Genomic DNA, 23,219 nt, shown 5'->3' with positions numbered 1-23,219 from the left:
CTTTGACCTCTGCTCCCCGAAGGTGATGCCCGGGCGGGATCATGTCAGCTCATTGCGCAGGATGATAAATCTTGCCCTGCCACTGAGAGATGGATCAAGTGACTTAAGTTATTGATCTTGTGATTTTACATGTGCTTGTTTGCGAGCAATTGTACAGTAACCTCTTGTAAGAGTAAAAAAAAACAAAACCCTGTCTCTGTTTAATGAGCCGGCTCGTACGCAGTATCCAGCTCTGGGTTAACAGGTCCGAATTCTCTCGAGCCCAACCTGCCACGAAATGTGTTTACAAGCAGCCTGCAGGAGGGATGGCCAGAGGGTATCTTGTCACCCCTGCCACCATCTTTCAGCGAGCACATCGTTAAACTGGGTGCCCCCGAAGTACTCGCGGAATCACACGTCCATGCCCTTAGCTGTTAGTACTAAGTAGCACCCAGCCAGATGATACCTCTCCCTTTAATGAATGTTTCCTTTGGCAAGTAGACCATGTACAGGGAGGATCATCACAGGGCTTAAAAATGGTTGTGTGTTTTATTTATTATTTCAAGTCATGAATTAATACATCATAGTATAGTAAATAGTATTACCGGCAGATCAGTATCATTTGGCACACCCGGCCTTCCCAGTTGTCTCTCCTGACTACTGTATCTGTTATTGATGTGTGTAATATATGTAATCAGAGATATACACAATGTTGATGGCACAAAGTTGAAGCCATGACTATTGCTGCTGCTGCTGGCAAGTTTCAAATTTATTCTAATTCAGTCCCTTTTGTGTGTCTGTTCTTATATGGTTCGGAGGGAGATTGACTGTACATTAGAAAAGCTGAAACAAGTACAGGATTTAACACTTTTCAAGGCTGGAAGCAACTAGAAGTACTAATTGATCATATTTCATATTTCTGGCTCTATAGAACATCGGGATAGTACATTTTTCACAGAGCATTACCCATGTTACCGATAGATTAACATAGTACCTTAGAGTCCGAGATACATTTTTATTACTAAACCATTTGGACGAGGGCTGTATATAGATGCCACTTTTGTAAAAGGATTTCGGAATTGAAGTTTTAAATATTCATTTTCTGTTCCAAAGAAAATGGTGATACTGTATATTTGAATTGTACAAAGTGGGGTTTTTTTTAACACTAGATTCTGTGGAGTATACCTTTACAGCACTCATGTGGACAGCAGGTGTTACTGCACTTTCCTACAGATTCCAGATGTTTTATTTGAACTTTCAGAGCATTAGTTATGTACCTGCTTAATACAGTAATTGTAATGTGTTCAGTTACAAGGCAACCTAACATCTGGTCAAGTCTACTACAGCTAACAAGTTCAATTTAAATACTTTCTGTTGTTCAAACAGTGCTGAATGAAATAAAAGGCAAAAGTAAAGTAGTTTGTACTTTGTGGGGACATTCCGAGCAAGCTGCGATTTAGAATGAGATTGTAAATTGATTTTTAGTTTTGAAACTTTTCCAACAGATGGCTTGTAGAATTTTGCAAATTCTCAATATGAAAATGATTGCAGTACTTAAAAGTGACCAGACAATCTGTGCCAACAAAGGGTATACTATGTCTTTAATTAAATGTGGAACTACTTAGAGTGTTGGCTAGACATTGCCGGGTGGTAGCAGTGTTCCAGTTTTCCTGCACAGCTTAAGTATTGCATTGTGGGAACACTGACATGAATAGAGATCTAACTCAAGTTGTGTGAATTGTTCCACTGCAAAAACTTAAGCTGGTTTTAATTGATCTCATGTCCTCTGATTGATCTTAGACCAATTGTTGTACACACACTCAACAACTGGCTTTCCCTTTGTAGGCTGATTTAAATTAGTTTCTGGGTGAACATTTGGCTACCAGCTAAATAATCTTAGCACTGACAGTTGACACATTGTAGGATTCTTTTTAGTGCTATTATCACATTGCTCCCCCTTCCCCCCCCCCCCCCCCCCGCTGTCTTTTATTTTGTTTTTGTTTTACTTTTTCTTTATTGAAATTTAAATGGTCAAATATACAATATTTGATAAAGAAAACCAGAGCATGTGAAACCACTACAACAGAAATTAGACAATAATACATATTTCCTGTAAAGCCCACTGTTAAATGGGGAAAACCAAGGGGAATGTCACCAGGGCAATGACTTAACAAAACAGACAACATAATTAAAGAAAGAAATGCAGCTAATTTTTACCTACAGACCCTGGTCACAGTTATTATTTTGATTTTAAACAATGCATTCCACGCAATGCCTGATTTTAGTCGGGGAAGAGACACTGATACAGTGCTCTGGGAAAGCAGAATCCTGCGACCTGCTTGGTAGAATCATGAATTAGCATCAGAAACAGTCTTTTAAAATTAGACCTGGATACCTCCCATTCAGGAATCTAATTCCTGTAATTTCACAATTTTTTTTCCATAACCCATCTGCAACAAGTTAGGCATTCACTGTGGGGCACTGGCAGTGAGACGGTCTTTGGCATTCCGCTTTGTCTGTTATGTGATCTCAGATGCTGCATAATATCATTTTCTTAATGAAATAGAACTCTTGGCAAAGAAAGGCTTTTTTTTTTTTTAGTCTGTAGAAATCAATTGCATCCACTCCAGAATGGAAAGCAAATATATATCATTTAACTTAAACTAATGTTGTACTTTGAAACCAATTTAAACATCTGCAGAATGGATTGTGTGCTTTGCTGTTGTCCCAGTTATTGTCCAGATGACTGTGCAGTTCTAGGAGGGATAAATGGAAGAAAGTCACCTTCCGTGCACTCCTCTTTTCCTTCTAATTTACATTTTAGAAATAAGAAAAAGAGAGATCCACTACTTTGTGCCTCACTGGAGAGGGTTAATGATTTTTGTTGAATGGGTTTAGAAACTACAGGGTCCTATTACTAAGGGTCCTATTGAAACTGATCCAAATGCATTACATATTGGCTTACGTTAAGCACTGACTTTTAGTCAAAAGTGTTATTCAAGCACAAGAATAAATGTTATGTATTTGCCTCCTTGTAAGAAAGAGGGTGTAGACACTATAAGGTAATGCATATATCCTTGAATTTCCTCCCCCATCCATACATATATCTATTTCTTGCTTGAAATCACAGTCTCTTTTAAAATGTAGCAAACATTGTTTTCGGATTTTGTATCCTGTCTGGGGAGGTGGTCATGTTACAAGTTCTTGAAAATGCTTCTTACTTAACCATTCCTACCATTATGAATCCAAGTAATCTGAGGTGCTGTAGTGCTGATCATAATCAGAATTCCCCCTTTCCTCCACTCATGTAGGCATCACACTGATGCATGAAAAGTACAAACACGGCATGAGCCAATGAAGAATAGCTAGGAAGGTAATTTCTTTTAAACAAACAGCGATCAGGGTCATAGTGTAAGGCTATATGTGTGTGTGTGTGTGTGTGTGTTATAACATCTCTGTAACAAAGTTTACTGCATAAGAGATTAAATGCATATGGGCAACAAACAGGAAGGAGACCTAGAACTGTAACCAAAAGAAAACAGAACCAAGAAAATGTGCATTGATATTTTGGGTAATCTGGCTATTTCTTTTAAGGTGAGATCCTAGGAAGGGACATCCCCCCCCTCAAACATAGAGTGAAATAACTCTTATATCTTCTCTGTGGCACATGCAAGATCTGTAATAGAACTAAATGGGTGATAACAGTTTCAACAAGCTAGTGCCTAATTGAATTTTCCACTCCTAGATGCCTTTTAATGGAGCTCCGCCTTTAATTCAAACTGGTTTTGACACTGCTGCTGATTTTACAACAGCATGAAACCTAGAAGAGTGTGCATCTCCCTGCTGAGTAGTTAGTGTGGGCAGTTTTAAAGCATCCTGTACAGAAGTTGTGGTGTGATATTTCCATGCACAGTATGACAGAAACTGTGATACTGTTAGGTGTTGCACTGTTAAATCCCATTAGGATTTTGTTTTCCTCCCAGGGTCTCTGCCTTCTAGAGCAGGGCGATCAGAGCGTTTGAGATTAACTGTTTTCTCTATGAACCAGAGCGGCCAATAGAATAACCTTGGTATTCCTGAATACTTTTCACTCCCATTTTTATTTATGCAGCATAACTTCGAAGCTCCAACATATTCATGCTCCATAGTAGCTTCTCCAGAACATCTTAAAAGCATATTCTATAAACATTGCTGTTTCATACATCTTTTTTTTTTTTCCCAAGGCTTTTTTCCACTGTAAATAAAATTGCGTGGTTGCTGTTTTAGTCCACTTGAATGTGCAGACATATAGGGCAAAAAACCCAATATAAGGTAATAACATTTATATAGGTCTAACATACATTTCTTGACTAGCTTTCAGGATCAGTACTCTCTTCATCAGGTGATAATAACTGAGCAGGCTCTCCTTGTAAGAATTGTATCATTTTAGCTCCTCTTTTTCAGCAGGAAAGGTTCTTTGTGCAGAGCCATAGCCAAGTAATTTGGTATCTACGGCCCAATGAGAAGGTGCATCCTCAACCTATACACAATACAAGACACCATGAGTGCTGCTAGATTTTAAATAAAAAAAAAAAATTAACATTATTATTATTTATATGGGAGCAAAGTCAGGAGGGGACAACATTCCAAAGTAAAACCTGCATCTCCAGTTCTAAAAACATCCCTCTCCCCACCCCCAACAGTGAGTGCAGAGCAGAACTAGGACATTTTCCTGTATAATTCATCCTATAAAAAAAAATCTTCAAATTCTGCTGCATTCTCACTAATAGCAACACAAACTCCCTCTGCTTCCAGTCTGTTTGTGAAGTGGTACAAAACCTTACATGAAACACACTCAGAACCCATTTAGCAAACCTACCACGCTATAACAGTATTAACTTCCATGACTCAAACAGCAACAAAACCTTATCTATGAAAAGCAGTATTGCAAATATAGGAATGGGCCCTGGAACACCAAAAACACTAATAAAATACCTCGCCTTGTCACACATGCAAAATGTAGACATGCCCTCATCTAAGTCAGAATAAAGCCACAAGGGACAAAAAATTAGAAATGGAAACTCAGAGAAGACAGACTCCATGCACTCCAATGCTGGAAAACCAGAAATGTATGTCATCTGATACTGAGCAAATGTAAAGACATACCCATTTACAATTATATAGTACAAGCCTGATAAAACAAATGGGCTAAAGAATCATAAGAGTCATCATAACATCAAAGCAAATCAACCCAAAAAAATAAAATATGACTTATCTGGCTAAAGTGTACCTGCTGTAAGGTGCAAGAATTCAAACCTTGAGTTTGTCTGGCTAAAACGTAGCCATATACAAACCCAATGAGTCTCCACGTCTACATTTTCTTATCTGGTTGGTTTCAGTCTCTCTTTACCACTTTTCTCTTGTTGATTTTTCCCTAAATCCTTTTCCAGGGTCTCTTTTCTATTTTGCACTTTTTCTTTCTCTTCTCATACCTAGATTCACCCTCTTTCTCCCCGTCTCAGCCTCCAGTTTTCCCTGTCCCAAATTTTCATTTCCCCCCAGCTCTCTACTCCATTGCTCCTCTTAGTCTTCCATCTGCCCCTCACTCAGTTGTTCCTCCTTATTAGCTATCTGGCTCATTTTTCCTCCCTTCCTCCAAAAGCTGCCACTTTTTTGGCCCTCACTACTTCCATTTATCAACTTCACAGTGAATCTATCTCCTTTCATGTCTTCCAACCACTCCCTTGCACTATAATCTCCTTCCAAGCTCTCCTAACCTCTTCAGTCACCCTCCTCTTAGAATCTAACATCCACGTCTTTCTCTCTTACACCTCCCCATCTCTCTTTATCTTTTGTCTTGCAGCCTCCTTATCCCACCTCTACCTATTTTACTCTTGCTGTCCTTCCCAGTTCTCAGTCTTCCTCATTCCAACACCCACCTACCTACAGTTTTCCATCTCCCACTCTCATCCCGCTTCCCAACCCATCTTCCCTGTTCTATTTCCCCAACCTCATTCCCTCCCTAGTCTTCCCCTCTTTCATCCATTCTAGTCCTCCCTGTACACCTTCTTTACTTCTCATCTACTCTCCTCCCTTCACCATCCCAGCTCTTTTCCTGTCTCTCCTGGCTCCAGTCCATTTCTTTCTTTGTCTCTTATGCACTACTCAGTCTCCCATTCCACTTCACTTTCCCTTCTACCCAGTCCCAGCCTAATCCACTGCCTCCCATTCCTTACACAGTCATCCAGATCCATCACATCTCTTATCCTGTCTCACAATTCCTGCTAACCTTCCCAAGTCCATTTCACACACCCCTATACCACATTTCCTGCCCACACCACCTGCTTTTTTTTTTCTCACACATTTCTGCTTAGAGCCCCCAGCTTCTAGTCTCATCCACCAGGCTTGCCCTCTCTCCAACCTTCAGTCTCATGTCTCCTTACTCGCATTCCTCCCAGTCACCATTCTCACTCCTTGCCATTCCCCATATCACAGCTCCCTGTTCACATTCCCTAGCGTGCCAGGGTCCTCAACTGCATACATTTATTTCTGCTGTAGATGGCGTGTAAGTCTAGTCAGTGGGGTTTTAAGGATTGAGGCTAACAGGGAAGCTAATTAATTAGGGAGGTTAGGAAGTCCCATCTCTACCTGGGCAAACTGGGAATGAACTGGGAAAATGGTAATTGCGGCTGTGCCCGTCTGCTAAAATCCCCCCACTTATGTGGTAGGGGTGGCATTCGTGCGCACATGTGCGTGGCCTTATAAATTGTGCGCACGTATGTGCGTACAGCCTATTTTATACGTTGTGTACATATACGTGCATATGTTATAAAATGGCCGCATCTCTGGGCAGAGGCTGGCATAATGCGCGTACATGTGCACCCGCGTGGCTGTTTAAAAACTACTGTCTTTGGTAAGTCCTCGGCAGGAAACCTGCTCAGTATAATGACATTGGTTTTCCTAATATTAAGTGCGAGCTTGTTTTCATACATCCAATTGTTTGAGTTTAAACAATGTCCCACTTGAGAAGAGTCTCTGGGATAGATGACAATACAGAGAGAAAAAAATTGAATGCGATCTGCATACAGTCTGTAGCCCACCCCTAGATTTGCTAGAAGGCTACAGACTGGACGCAGGTAGACATTAAATATAGAGCCAATAAGGATGATATCTGAGGCACCCCAGTGGTTTTGTTAAACCAACTTGAAGTTTGATTAGGCGCCCTCAACTGAAATCTTTTACACGTCCCTCCCCCAAATCCTTACCCCTTCCAACTAATCCAATCTCTGAGTCTCACTTCACCTTCTTTCCCCTCCACGCCTCCTAATCCTACCTCTTCATTCCCCCTCCCCATCCGTGAATCCCACCTTTACACCTCCAATCCCTGACTCCCACCTCACCTCATGAAATATTTCCTCCCCAGTCTGAGGGACATTTTGCCATGGCTCCTCCCTTTCTCCTTTGTCTGCAGCCCCAGCTGGCAGGATAACAGAGCAAGTGGCTCCAGAGCTCCTCAAAGCTGCTCCTCCATGTTGCTCCTCCTTTTGGCAGCGCCGTTCTTGTCCACAGTCTGAATTGCAGCGCGGGGTGGTGTGTAGAAAATCGATGGAATACCAAGCGGTTTAAATTGAACACAGGTAGGAAAGGTGGTGCCAAAAGGAGGAGCTGCTTAAAGCAGCACTGAACAGTATGCTGTACTGTCCTACATGGATCATGGGAGATGCGGAGGCAACTGGAAGGTGTGAAGAAGAGGTGTTGACACTGGTCAAGCAATTTATAAGGGGGACACTTGTTCCTCCTTAGCTCTCCCCTTCCCTAACAACTCCTCTGCCAGGGCCGGGACCAGCTTGTTCTGTGCCTGGGTAGATATTCAGAATTATGCTCCTCCCTCCTCCATCACAGTGCTGTCTCCTTTGGTAGCAAAGGTACACTTGTCCCTCTAGTGTTGACAGCTCCAGCAAAGCACCCCCACTCTCTCCCCCCTCCTACCAGCATCTCCCTCTTTTTCCTCCCCATCTCTTGCCCAGCATCCCTTGTCCAATCTATGCCTTCATTCCTTTCTCTCTCCCTCTATTTCTCCCTCCACCACTTTGCCTGCATCCACCTTTCACCCCACCCACTCCTTCCCCTATATTTTTTGTTTTTCTCCCCCTCCATTCCTTGCCCAGCAACATCTCTTCTCTCTTTCTATCTCCCACCTAGCCCTTTCCCTGTAGCATCTCCTCTCTACCATCCATCCCTTACCTAGCAATTCCCACCCGTCTTCTCCTCACAACCTCCTGCCAAGCAGCAGTCTCTACTTTGGCTCCTCCCTTTACCAAGTGGCAACTCTTCCCCCTCCCCCCTGTCTTTCTCTCTCCTCCTTCCTATGCCCCTCAGCCTGTAATGCTGTAGATCTTTCTTCAATAGCAGCAGCAATAGTTGCAGAAACTTAAAATTAAACTCGGCACAAGGCCTGTGAGCTCCGCGGAAGCCTGTGGGTGCATGATGGCTCACAGGCTTATTCATTGCAGTATCCTGAAAAGCTGAGTGCCTGGGGGTCCCCCAGGACAGGTTTAGAAACCACTTGTGAATGACCTGCCATGTTATCGCCACCAGGTATTGCAAGAAGCCAACCTGATGGTGATAACATGGCAAGTCATTCACTTGCTGCCATGAAATGGCTTTTTCATCCCTTTATAGAAAATTGTTGCCACCAGTGAAATAAATTGATTGTAAGTATAATTAATTGAACACTAGGAAATATTTACTATCACTCTTTCTATACATATTGAGATGGTTACCATGTGTCCCTGGAGGGGTTGGGTGAGGAAACCAGAAGGAGAATCTGGGCAAGAAAGAAAACCCGGGTGGAAGCTTCAGAGGAATCCTCAGGCTGGAGAAAGCCTTCCTCACTGAGGGGGAGGTTTGGAGAGCAAAGAGGGAGTGACTTCATAGGCTGAAGAAGGGGGCCAGACAGGAACTGGAAGAAGCCCTCCTAGAGGCAGAAGGACATAGAGGAGGTGGAGGTGTTGGAGGATCCTGAACAAGACCCAGAGCCTATAGATGTAGGAAATGAATGGTGGAAATCCCTTCAAGAAGACCTGGACTACTAAAGCCATACAGGTTAGAGTCTGGTAGATGAAACTGCCATGCACCAGTATTTGGGCAAGGCAAACAGTATACGTTTCCCGCTACAAGGTGGTGGTGGCAATGGGGCTGACAGTGGAGACTGAGAAATAGGCAGTTCTCTCTGCAAATGGTGAATTGACTTGTGCCAAGAAGGCTGGACCTAATTAATGAGTCCTGCCAGGATCTGGAACATTAAAGTAGATTGAAGGACTTTTCTCCCTGACTTTGAGCTTCCTGCAGGAATAAATCATCTGCTAAAGCAAGGGCTGTGTATGTTTACCTCACTACATTGAAGAATCCTGCAGAGGAGATCCATTTAATTAAGCATCAGCTGTGCTGAGGAACATTACGATTTCATTTCAAGCTGTGGAAAAGCTGTAATCAGCAAAATATGTGCCAGCACACATATGTGCCCAGCGTGTGTGTGTGCATTTTTGAGGCAGTGCGTGTGCATGTGGGAGCTTTGCATGCTTGTGTGTGCACATTTGGATTGCGTGACTTGTGTGTGCTTGTGCTAGCTGTTGTGCTCCTACTTGTGTATGTCTATACCTGCCTATCCCTGTGTGTGGTAGCGTGAGAGAGAGGGCTTTGCAGACAAAGCATAGTAGTGAACATTACACATCACTGCTTGAGTTGTCTGTGTTTGCCTGGGTATGTTTGTGGCAGTACTTTGCAGATAGAGTATATTGTATTTGCACATATTCCTTCTACTGTTCCTGGTGCCACCTGGTGGTCACAGAAAGACAGTGTGACCAACCAACTGACACTTACCTTTAATATTTATATCTATCTATCTATCTATCTATCTATCTCTCTCTCTATATATATATATAGATATATATATACACACATTTAAGTTTCAGAAATCATGTCCCATTGTCTGATGAATGTGTCATCTATGATTTTTGGAGATGGTTCTTTTTGCAGTCTAAGAAATACCTATCAATTAAAAAAAAAATTTGTAATTTCTGGAATGGCTGGTTGGGCTGAACTGGAATTTCTTCTTCTTGCTACTCACCTTAGGGAAAACATTTAAATTATGTTGTCACTTCAGTAACAGACACTTTGAGAAGTATCACAGAATCCTGCAGAAAGTCACCTACAACCTGTATAGCAAACCTACCCTACCAAAACAGCATGAACTCCCAGAACTCAAACAGAAGCCACCGTGTATGAAAAGGCAACACTGCAAGTATTCCACCTGGCCCTGAAATACCAATACATCTTTTAGAGGGAAAACAGAAAAAGTTGGACTGCTTTAGGGATCCTATAGAGAACCTACACACGAGCAGAGCGTTTCACCTCCATCACACATACACAGAACACCAACCCTCACCAAATAGAGAATAAGGGATCACAAATTAGAAATAGATATATATACTGACAAAAACTGAATTCTCCTTTATTCTGCTATCCACTCCAGCCTCACCCTCCCCTCCCTCTTTTCCTGTTCCCTGCAGACAGGAGGGGAGGGGGGACATGAAATTTGGGGCACTAGCCAAAAGAGTCATATGTTTATACCCATAGGTCAAAGCAGCTCTGCTGCTGATGCCCGTTTTGGGCTTGACACTCGGGACTGCTGCCCCCTTTGCCCCACCTCTGCCACTGATCCTGGCCCTGACCTATGCCATGAGCGCATGGTCTTCCTGCACTGCAGGTATTCCATGTGGCGGGGCTGATGGTGCAGCACTAAGGTGCTAGTGCCCATGGCCATGACTGTGGCTGTATTTGCCACAGACTCGCTGTGGCTCTGGTATTGTATGACCAGTTGTCGTATGGAAAAATTTAAAAAGATGATGAATCAAAATGAGCTTTTCCTTCCTCTTTTTTTTTTGTTTACAGAATTTTGTAATCACTTTATTAACAAATTAAAGAAAAGCCTATCCTTTAATTAGACGTGAACTGTGTAGCTTGAGAGGTTTGATCCTAGTGATTTTTGGACACCCCCTTATAGAAGAGCGAGGCGATGATGTTCAAACTGGTCTGTGAAGGCCCCATAACCAGTCGAGGTTTCAGAATATTCCAAATGCATATGCATGAGAGATATTCACATACAGTGGAGTGTATGCAAATATATATAATACTTATTTATTAATGATATCCTGAAAATTAACTGTCTAGGTAGGACCCAAGGACCCTATCAGTTGGAAAAGGCTAAATTAGTAGATCTGTTTGGTTGGTTTGGCTTTCCTAATGCATAAAGACCCATCTGTTTCAGGGACATGAAACTATCAGGAAACAATTTCATTTGCTCCAAAACTGGAGCTTCCCAAACCTTTCCTGGTGACCCCACAGTCACTGGGGTTTGCAGGATATCCACAGTGAATCTGCAGGTATTGGAGCTCTAATGAATGCAGGCTTATTTCATGCTTATTTGCCTTGGATATCCTGACCCACAGAGCCCAAGCGCTGTGGGTCACCAGGATAGGTTTGGGAGGATTGGTCCTAAATATTCTTTCACATTAAAACAGCACATGTGCCAGAGTAAAACTGCTCTATAGCAACTGCGTGAGGCTCCTTTCCCATTTTTTTTTTTTTGTGAGATGAAAAGTAACACATAGGCTTGCAAAAATTGCTCCTAACTTCCCATGCCACTTTGACTATTAGGAGTCCCAAATCTGATCAGAAGCCTCCAATCTGTCTTTCAGCATATATGTAATTTCTTCCATAGAGGCAATCAAAGCCCCATTATGACTCCAGTGATCCAGAGTGGGAGCTGACTTCCCCCTCCCTCCCCCCCCCAAAAAAACCCCCCAAACAATATTTATCTGAGCTACATGTAAAAAATGAGAGACCAATATTCTCTACTTAGCAGATAAAATCCCCACCTCCCCATCAAACACAGTGGCACGGAGAAGATAAGACTTCTGAGAATAGTCTGCAGCACTCTCTGGACCTCTCTCCAAAATAGCTGTACAATTGGGCAAGACCACCCCATATGACAATAGGAGGCTATCATCCCACAACCCCTCCAAAAGAGAGGATATCGATATGTCCTATGTAGCAATAAATACATCAACTCTGTTTTTGTTACAAAGTGAAGGCTTCTGTAAAGAGCCCCAAATAGCATGCCATTCCTCATTCAGGTCCAGAGATAGATCAGCGCTCCATCGGTCAATCGATGCCGGAACTGTTTGCGTGGCCTGCAACTCAGGACGCAAGTAACAATATGCCCGAGTTGAGAAGAAGAGTTTTTCAATAGGATTTTCTCAATATCATCTCTCCAAGATCCAAAACCCTATTTAAAGCTTTAAAGATATCTCCACAAAACTGCAAATATGCATGTGAGAAGATAATCCAAATTCTGACACAAGGTCATGAAAGGATTTAAGGTCATTTCCCATCCATATCTGACTCGGGCGACAAATCCCCATTCTGCCCAGTTGCTGGAATTGAGGGGAAAAGTTGCAGAGGAAAGCTGCACCTTATTAAGGAGGGGGATACGGGAGAAACCTGCAAGGCTGTTTTTTTGATAATTTTGAGCAAAATAAAACAAATCTTTAAAGTGTGAGACGAGATTGGACTGCCCCTAAGTACCGGTATCTTATTAAGAAGGGATGAATTAGAGGAGGTAGCACAATAAGGGGCGGATTTTAAGAGCCCTGCTTGCCTAAATCCGCCCAAATCCGGGCGGATTTAGGCGAGCAGAGCCCTGCGCGCCGGTGAGCCTATTTTACATAGGCCTACCGGCGCGCGTAAGTCCCGGGGTTTTTGGAGGGGGGCGTGTCGGGGGCGGGACCGAGCGCAACAGCGTTTTCGGGGCGTGTCGGGAGCGTTCCGGGGGTGGGCTCGGGGGTGTGGCTACGGCCCGGGGCTGTCCGGGGGCATGGCCGCGCCCTCCGGACCCGCCCCCAGGTCGCGTCCCGGCGCGCTAGTGGCCCGCTGGCACGCGGGGATTTACTTCTCCCTCCGGGAGGCGTAAATCCCCCGACAAAGGTAAGTGAGGGGTTTAGATAGGGCCGGGCGGGTGGGTTAGGTAGGGGAAGGGAGGGGAAGGTGAGGGGAGGGCAAAGGAAAGTTCCCTTCGAGGCCGCTCCGATTTCGGAGCGGCCTCGAAGGGAACGGAGGTAGGCTGTGCGGCTCGGCGCGCGCCGGCTATACGGAATCGATAGCCTTGCGCGCGCCAACAAAAGTACGCCTATTCACGGTATTTGAAAATCTACCCCTAAGGAAGCAAAGCTGTGTCCCTGTGATTGAAAGTCCTCCAGATCTCAACAAGGATATCTATTGGAGTCACCAGGAGGTCAATATTTAAAGACAAATGGATAACTCACTCACATGTTATCCATGTTATCCATCTAACTCTAGGTTATTCAAGTTAACCATTTAAATGTTTAGCTTTGAATATTGCCCTCCATGTAACCAACAGATGACTCCCCATAATCTAGCTGATTAAATAATATAAAAAGAAATCTGGAACATCGAGAGCACCGCAGTCCAGCAGCTGCTGTAAAGTAGTGAATTTAATATGAGCTCTCTTACCCCCTTCCAGAGAACAGAAATAAAGGCTTCCTTTAAGGCTACAAACGTGCTCCAAGGAACAGTACAAGGAAGATGTTGAAACAAATATAATAAATGTGGCAAGAGCATCATTTTAACCAAATAACTACATCCCAGGAGGGATATAGGCAAAGGAGACCATCTGCGCAGATCAGTTTGCATTTGCTTAATAATACCAGGATAATTAAGAGTGTAAAGGTCAGCAATATTAGCGGATACTTGAAGCCCAAGATATGTCAAGCTCAGTGTAGCAATAGAAAAATGTCTCCAACGACAAGGAATCTGTGTGTGCTGGAGCCCAAAACAAAAAAACCTTAGATTTTGAATAATTAATTTGAAATCCCGAGAGGTAATTATACCTCTGCAAAATCTGTAGCAGCACTGGTAACAGATCTCCCTGGGTGTGTTATAAATAATAAAACATCACCGGCATAAAGAGGGATTTTTTTCCTGAGCAGAGCCAAACTGAAAGCCAGAGATATCAACAGATTCTCTGATTTTTCTGGGTCATAAGCCAAATTAAACAAAAGTGGCGATAAGGGACAGCCCTGCCCAGTCCCTCTCCAAATGGAAAAAAAATTCAGATTGCCAGCCATTAGCCAGTAATTTTAAAGAAACTTCATGCTACATAATTGAGGAGTATGGGTGAAAGGTGGAATTATAAAGTTAAGAAAAATCTATCGGGAAAGTAGTTTTGAGCTAAGATTGGGGAAAACCTATTGCTTCTTTTGTGGATAGCTACAGACTTTTGTATGCCTATAACGACAGGATTATTTTTAAGTTACACTGAGCTGTTTCTTTAGGTAAAGCCTCAAAAATCTGCAAAGTCTGAAACAAATGACTGTATGCATGCATGCTATGTACTTTTGTAAGCTGTTATAATAGTAGAAATATTCAATTCTGTTCGCTGCACACCTTCTCACATACTGATGCTGTGTATTAAGTGGGGTGATAAATTGCCTGGAGGCAGAAGTGCATATGTATATCATTTATTAGTGCGTTCCTGGAACACTTGATGATTGCACCACTATTTTCTTCCTACATCCACACATTCTGATATGTGCACTTGTAGGTTGGATAGCTTGTTGGACAGATCTGGGGAGTGAAACTGTTTGATTAGAAGAGGGAGTGACAGGGCCGCTGCAGAGGTATTGGGTGCCCAAGGTGAACCTTCAATTTTGCAACCTCTCACTTGACTATTCCTGGCAGCTCTGGGACTGCAGACCTCTCTCTTACCCTGCTCAGCATTTAATCTTAAGGTGATTAATAATTTTGCTTTCTGTGACTGGTTAGCCACTTCAGAGTGGATCACATTCAGGTACTGTAGGAATTTCCCTGTCCCCACAGGGCTTGCAGTCTAAGGGGTGAATTTTAAAAGCGTTGTTCATGCTAGGCGAGTATCTAGGCAATGCGTGAGCAACTCATATTTTAAAAGCTGCAAATTACACGAGTATATGCGTCTGCAAATAAAAGGGGTGGAGTTGGGGGCAGGGCTTGGGCGTTCTAGGGCGGGACCAACAGTTACGCGCGTAAATCTGTATTTTAAATCTCTGTTTAGGCCTGAAATGATGACTGGGTGAAGGGTCTGGGTCAGCTAGGGGGAGTGCAGGCTGAAGAACCAGAGGGGTCTGGGTGATCTCAAGATGGACCTGACAAACTGATGACTTGGTAAAAATGGGAATATTGTTCAGGCAAGCATGTTCTAAAATCCACTTACCTGCGCACGTGAAAGTCGACAAAGTCCCAAGGAAAATACGTGAAATATGTTTGCTTGAGTAACTGCTTAAAATTAGGGGCACACATATATGCAGTAAGTATATTTTTTAATCATATGTGCGGAATTGCAAGCATGATATAAAATTCCAGCCTATCATTCTAAAGTTACTGTCCCTTTTATCTGCCTGTTTAGAAACATAGAAATGACGGCAGAAAAAGACCAAATGGTCCATCCAGTCTGCCCAGCAAGCTCATGGTAACACATGCTGTGCTGTACAGGTCAACCCCATACTTATCATTTTCTCAGACTGTAAAAGTCAGAGTCCTTATTTATTGCTGTCTTGAGTCCAATTCCCCGTTATCTCTTGCCGTTGAAGCAGAGAGCAATGTTGGAGTTGCGTCAAAAGTATCAGGCATATTGGTTAAGGGTAGTAACAGTCACATCAGCAAGTCACTCCCATGCTTATTTGTTTCCCAGACTGTAAAAGTCTTTTTTAGTTGCTGTCTGAATCCAATTCTCCTTTTCTTCTTTCCCCCCTGTTGTTGAAGTAGAGAGCAATAATGGAGTTGCATCAAGAGTATGAAGGCTTATTGGTTAAGGGTAGTAACCGCTGCACCAGCAAGTTACCCCCATGCACTCTTTTCTTCATTTCCATCCCATGCCCCTTTGAATTCTTTCAGTTTTCATTTTCACCACCTCCTCCGGAAGGGCAATCCAGGCCTCCACCACCATCTGTGAAAAGAAATATTTCCTGATGTTGGTTCTGAGTTATCCTCTCTGCAGGATATCAGTTCTACTGATTTCTTTCCAACGGAGGTTTGTTGAATGTGCATCATTAAAAGCTTTCAGCTATCTGAAGGTCTGTATCATATCTCCCCTGCACCTCCTCTCCTCCAAGGTATACATATTTAGGTCCTTCAACCTGTTCCCCTTTCACCCTCTGCTAAGTCCTGCATCCCCTGCCTTCCCTTCTTTTCCGTACTCAGCATCCCTTTTCTCTATCCCCTGCTTCAATATCCCCATCTTTCTTCCCTTCATTTCCTGCTCAGCACCCCAGCATCACCCAGTCTTTGCCCTCTTTCTGCAGTGCTCAGTATGCTATTTCTCTTCTCCCTTAGCTGCCCAGCACCACCTCTCTACATCTCGCCCACCCACCCAGCATCTATTCCCTTCTCTCGTGTGGTGCTGTGTCTTTAAAAGTGGGTAGGCAGCACCTGGAGCTTTTTGGAGATTTTGTTGTCTACTTCCATCCAAAAAGAAAAATAAATTTGGTGACCACCTAATGAAAAAACTATCCCTAGGGAGTGAGGCCTGATGACTCTTCACTGTATACATGTGGTGAAACTAGAGTTTGCCTCTGCTGGTTTGGTAAAACTGGACTAAGGTAAGAAGGGGCTGTCTCTGGCTGTGTTTGCTATCACTGGTCAGGAGCTCTGTCCCACTCACCCTACCTCCTGTTTTTCTTCTATAGATTTTTCTCAGACAAGATATTTCTGTAATCTTGCTTATTAAGGCTAGCAGTCCCTGTGCCCAGATCTGGTACTGGTTAGACACTATTACACAGAGTGCAAACAGATTTTAATTCTTACTGCTACTATACTCCACTCCCAACCCCTCACAAAAAGGTTTTCATAACCTTTAACACAAAAACCTCAGGGTCTCAATAGCCCGCTAACTACAGTACTACTTATATCAATTGATAGTCATTCAAATTGCCAATTCACTTTATTCAAGTTTAATAAGGTAACTTTAAAATTTATGACAACATCTTGCCAAATCAAAAATACTTCCACAATAATGCATAGTAGGACTGATCTATCAATCTGCTTGCTCTCGTCGTGCCATGCCCTTCATTCCTACTGCTCAATAAGTCCATGGGGACCTATTGAGCAGTATGAAGGGCATGATGCCAGGGCAATAGCCTTGCTAATTTTGGTAGCTGTTTACAGGGCTGGTGGAAGGGTATTAGGTAACCTTGGCAAACCTTCAGCTTTGCTCCCCTGCTGTCTCGACACAATTTAACTTTGTGGCTCATTGATCCCGTAAGAATTTTAAGAACATAAGAACATAAGAAAATGCCACACTGGGTCAGACCAAGGGTCCATCAAGCCCAGCATCCTGTTTCCAACAGTGGCCAATCCAGGCCATAAGAACCTGGCAAGTACCCAAACACTAAGTCTATTCCATGTTACCATTGCTAATGGCAGTGGCTATTCTCTAAGTGAACTTAATAGCAGGTAATGGACTTCTCCTCCAAGAACCTATCCAATCCTTTTTTAAACACAGCTATACTAACTGCACTAACCACATCCTCTGGCAACAAATTCCAGAGTTTAATTGTGCGTTGAGTAAAAAAGAACTTTCTCCGATTTAGTTTTAAATGTGCCCCATGCTAACTTCATGGAGTGCCCCCTAGTCTTTCTACTATCCGAAAGAGTAAATAACCGATTCACATCTACCCATTCTAGACCTCTCATGATTTTAAACACCTCTATCATATCCCCCCTCAGTCGTCTCTTCTCCAAGCTGAAAAGTCCTAACCTCTTTAGTCTTTCCTCATAGGGGAGTTGTTCCATTCCCCTTATCATTTTGGTAGCCCTTCTCTGTACCTTCTCCATCGCAATTATATCTTTTTTGAGATGTGGCGACCAGAATTGTACACAATATTCAAGGTGTGGTCTCACCATGGAGCGATACAGAGGCATTATGACATTTTCCGTTTTATTCACCATTCCCTTTCTAATAATTCCCAACATTCTGTTTGCTTTTTTGACTGCCGCAGCACACTGTACCGACGATTTCAATGTGTTATCCACTATGACACCCAGATCTCTTTCTTGGGTTGTAGCACCTAATATGGAACCCAACATTGTGTAATTATAGCATGGGTTATTTTTCCCTATATGGATCACCTTACACTTATCCACATTAAATTTCATCTGCCATTTGGATGCCCAATTTTCCAGTCTCACAAGGTCTTCCTGCAATTTATCACAATTTTGATAATTAAACTTAATAATCAGGATCTCCTTACTACCACGCCCTCCCAGAACAAGCTGTAAAAACACATACTTGGACCTCCATAGTGTTACCAGAAGTGGTCTTCTCCCAGTACAGCTTAGGGATGGGAATGTTATCCTAATGCCTGCAAAGTGCTCCCAGACAATAAAAACAGCAAAGTAAAAATGCAAGAAAGATCCATGTACCTGTTTTTATTATTTTATTTTGTATAATCATAAACACAAAACCCAAAATAACCCCCAGAACCCATATGGCAGCAGGTCCAGCAGAGATGGGGCAATCTTATGCTGTTCTGTTCCCGCTCCTGAATCCCAGATGTTGGTAGTCTTCTCCTTCTCTTGTTTTCTTTTCTTTTACATTTTCTCATCTTTCTGTTCTTCAGGAGCCAGAAATGTTTTTTCCCCATTTTGACCTCACATTCACACCTTGGCTGTATTCTGTGCTTCCTGTTCGTGACTTTTAATTTGTGATTTGGTTTGGACAATTAGAATTTTGTATTGATTGATTTTGCTTTTTATATTTTTATTAACCATTTCGGGAGGTCTATTTTGGCGTAAAAAGCAGTATAAAAATGATTGTAAATAAATAAATTCTGGCAGAAGTTACTTGCAGTTTCTTATATTTTTTGATATAAATGTTTTTCTTTTCTTCTTAGATTAGACAAAGGCTGATTTATTTGGCTAAGCTGGATTCCTTGTAACTGTGTTTATTCTTAAGTATGTGATTCATGATTGCTGAACTAGCAAGGCTTCATTATTTCTGACCTAAGAGAATATAAGATCCATTACAGTTGTACCTTTCTGATAAGAGGTGTGCCAGTTAGAGTCCATCTGCCACCAGCCATCATGCTCTCCTTTAGTCTTCTGTTCAAGGTTACGAGCCTTTTGTCTGTTTCTGGGTCTTTGTACTTCTTGTTGAAATTAGGATATTCTTGCATATATAAGAAACCCAGTTATTCTTTGCAGAGGATTCTGGGCATTTCCGGAGTGTTCCAGGCTACGATACTTTTAAACTTTGTTATATTCAACAGACACTATGACATAATTTCTGAAATATATTTTATTAAACTTTGTTTATATGCCTTCTGTGATTTTTGGGGATAGAGTACAAAAAATAAATCAAGAAAAACATAGATTTTATACATTTTAAAGAAATCCGTTCTGCACTGGCTGAAGTGATCCCTGAAATGACTGGCAGGCTGGCTATGGTGAACTAGGAAGTTTTCCCTAACTACACGCGATACAGCAAAAATCCAGCTTATGTTGTCCCAATGTCCCATCACTAAAGTGACAGAAGCTTTCTCAGTTACCAGGCGTTTTGTGAAATAATGCAAAACCCTTTAATAAAAGACTCAAACTCTATAGCAAATATACTGTATGAAAACTTAGAACACAAGATTATAAGATAATTACCATACTGGGTCAGACCAAGGGTCCATCAAGCCCAGCATCCTGTTTCCAACAGTGGCCAATCCAAGTCACAAGTATCTGGCAAGTTCCAAACATTAGATACATCACAAGCTAACTTCACTAACTCTCAGACCTCAGACTATGAAAAGGCAAAACTGCACATAGTCCTTGGGGCCTTAAGACACCAATACACTGTACCTCTTATTGGGAAAACAGAATAAGATAGGTTGCAATAGATCCCTACACAAAAACTACACGCTGAACTGAATATGTCGCCACAGTCACACATGCAGAACACAGAAACATCTTCATAAAGTACAGAAAAAGTGACCACAAATTAAAATTATTACTAGAAATACTGAACTAGAGAAACAGAAATGCATTTCCTCCTGTTTTGAGCAATATATAAAGAGAGATCTATATCACTGAACTGAAGATACTTTTTTTTTCTACCTGGTTTATCTAGGCATTATATTTTTCCAATTGCTTTGCTTTAGTCCTATTCTTTTTTTTTTTTTCACGTTTTTTTGTGATTTGAGGAGATAACAATTTAAGTTTGCTGCAATATTGTCATATTGGCTGTGGGATTGTTTTGATTTAATTCACATTGGTTGAGAGGCTGGGGATGAATAAGGGACAGTGGGGATTCAGAGGACACACCTGGCTTGTGACCCATTTGTTATGTACCTGGATCTGGTTCATCAGCTGTCAATGCAAATAGTGATGGGGTTTTATCCTGTGTCTGGATTTGCCCTCTGCTCATACTGCTAACCAAGACGATATTGTCTTGATTCAAGAAAAGGATGTTGATATGTGTTTTTCTTTTAAATTCTTCCTCAGTGTAACCTTTTATTTTCTTATATTGTGTAAATTGTGGGGTTTTAGATGGATTGTTGTTAATTTCTATTGTAATCCGCCTTGACTGAGAATCTCTTATTTGGAAAAGCAGAACAGAAATTTCAAATTAAATTTAAACCCTTATTGGTCTTCTTTTTTCAGGGTCTCCTTTCCATTTCTTCTTTCTCCTCTCATCTTTCTTTCTCACTTTTTCTCCTTTTACCTCTAACAGTGATCATTTCTCTTTCTGCTGCCTCTTTCATAACTCATTGTTAGATTCCACCCCCTCCTTTTTCCCTGCCTCTTCCCCCTCTAAATCTCAAGGTCCCAAATCTTCACCTCTCAGTTCTCCTCCTCATTGCCTGTCTCAGCCCTCCATCTTCCCCTCACCGAGTTCTGACTCTCCCCCCCCAGTCAATCTCCTGGTATCTGGTTCCTATCTCCTGCAACCTCCCTCTTACTCTCGCCCCTCACAACAATTTCATTTCACTCAGCCCATTACATGTTCTCCCATTCTCTCCAGGTTTACTCTTTAACCCCTAATCATTCATTCCCATTCTCTTGCACTCTCTCCTCACCTCCAATACTCTCTCAAACAATCACTTTCCCCCATCACCCTTTCTGGCTCTCACACAGTCCTCTCGCTTTCTCTTCCTTTTTTAACCCTGCCTTCTCCCTTTGCCAGACAGTCCAAGTTTTACATTGCTGACTTCAGGGAGAGAAACACTCACCTCCGCTTTCAACCCCTTGCTCATCTCCCTGGTACTTTTAACATCAAGTGTTATACTAGTGTGGCCCCCCCGCAGCTTGGGGTGGTGAGTACCACATGAGAAATAATATCTACTAGTATGACTTATCTTCGGGTTTGTGGCCTGAGTGGGGGATGAGACAGGGTCCCTGCCACCCCAATACAACAATTCTCTGTGCCTTTCCCAATGAAACCTCTCACTTGTGGCAGGACCGCATGGGACTGTGCCCTGCAACCTTTCAGTATCTAGCAATGCCTCTGGTGGAAATGCAGGGCATACGGAGAAACGAGGAGGAAATGGTACTTCCATCTACACCAGTGTGATCCACAGGCTGCTAATGCAGCCTGAAGAGCCGGACAGAGATTTAGTCGGACGTCAATAAGACCTTGATGAAAGGGAAGGAGCTGCTGCTGGGAGACTTTAATCTGCCAGAAGTCAATTGGGTCATCCTTGTAGCAGAATCTGACAAAAGCAGGGCGGTCCTGGTTTTCTTTAAGCAAATGGTAACACCATTCCTGGACCTGGTACTTACAAACGGGGAGAGAGTCTCCAGTGCCACAGCGGGTGGTCACTTGAGGTCCAGTGGTTGTCAGACGGTGGCCAGGTGGGAAGCAGGGATGTTGGCCGGAAAGGATCACTTGCTCCATCCAGTCAGTCTACCTGCGCCTGAAAGGGAAGGTGTGAAACCAATGGGCTAAACCAAAGCAGCCATTGTAAGGGCAACAAATGTTTTATATCAGGAAAGTAAATAAAATGAAGATGAAAAAAAGAGGGCATTATGGCATTGGAAAGAGGTGGTTTAAGAGATAAGGTCGAAGAGATTAACATTCAAAGTAAAAGGAATCTCATAAAGAGTAGGACAGGGAAAATATCTAGAAAGACTGAAGGGGGAGGGGAGGGAAAGCAAAGGCAGAGAATAAAAACAGCTAAGGCAGTGAAGGGTAGCAAGATGGTTTTTTTATGGATGATAGTGAAAGGAGAGAGTGCAGAGGTGAGATTGTAAGACTGAGAGAAGGAAAGGATGAAGGGTGATGAGGGAAAAATGACGGTAGCTAAGGGTTGCATTCATTTAACCACCCCAGAGGTCAGACTGACTGACCTATAGTTACCAACATCCTCTCTATTTCCACTTTTATGAAGAGGGACAAACTCTGCCCATTTGCTGAACAAACCGTAACCATCAGTCTAAGATCCTTTAATTCCTAGCATGTATCTCATCTGGGTATATTGTCTTATTCGCTTTCAGTTTTGCTAGCTCTGTCCCTCTACCATTTCTTGTGACCTTGGGCAAGACCCTTTACTCTCCATTGCCTTAAGCACAAACTTACTGGGTGATGCATCAAGCCGTGATTGTGCTTTAACGTGCGTTAAAGAGCGTATATCCCGTGATAGAGCGTTATCTTGGTGATATCACATGATATATGCGATAATTTGCATGGCTCTGCGCAGGTTCCATTCTCTATTAAAGTGACCTGCTTTGCATACAATTTGCATACATGAATAATGCAAATGCACACAAAGGTGGTCATTCATAGGCAAGTTATGCTAATATTTTATTGCAGCCAATCAAGAAAGTGGTCAGCTGTGATAAAATAACACCTAATAAATGTAACCCAGGAGCCTCGGGCCCATAATGTGAGTCCTGAGGCTCCCACATTACATTTCAAGGGCCAGGCAAATGGTGAAAAAAGTTCCGCACGCCTTGGATCCAATCTCCAGACCTTGCCGTTATCATGTGATGAGGCAAGGTCAGTTTGGTGCCATTTTGAAAAATGAATTTGACCGGTCTGGGTGCTAAAGGGTGTTCTGGGTTCCATCATGGGACCTTCTTCTAATTTGGATATGGGGGCTGGGTGGGGGCTTCCTGAACTCCAAACACATTTTTTAATACTTGGGAGAGGGAGAGGTGTATCCTCA

At 42.6% G+C, this 23,219-nt stretch overlaps 1 protein-coding gene across 4 annotated transcripts in view; it reads left to right on the top strand.

Annotated features, from left to right (window-relative positions):
- Nucleotides 1–23,219, top strand: part of RSPO2 (R-spondin 2) — a 250,259-nt gene that overhangs the window by 1,976 nt on the left and 225,064 nt on the right. The gene's annotated exons all lie outside the window — the stretch shown is intronic.

This window comes from Rhinatrema bivittatum, chromosome 2, assembly GCF_901001135.1.
Source record: "Rhinatrema bivittatum chromosome 2, aRhiBiv1.1, whole genome shotgun sequence".
Lineage (NCBI taxonomy): Eukaryota > Metazoa > Chordata > Amphibia > Gymnophiona > Rhinatrematidae > Rhinatrema > Rhinatrema bivittatum.
This window is presented reverse-complemented; position numbering and strand designations above follow the sequence as displayed.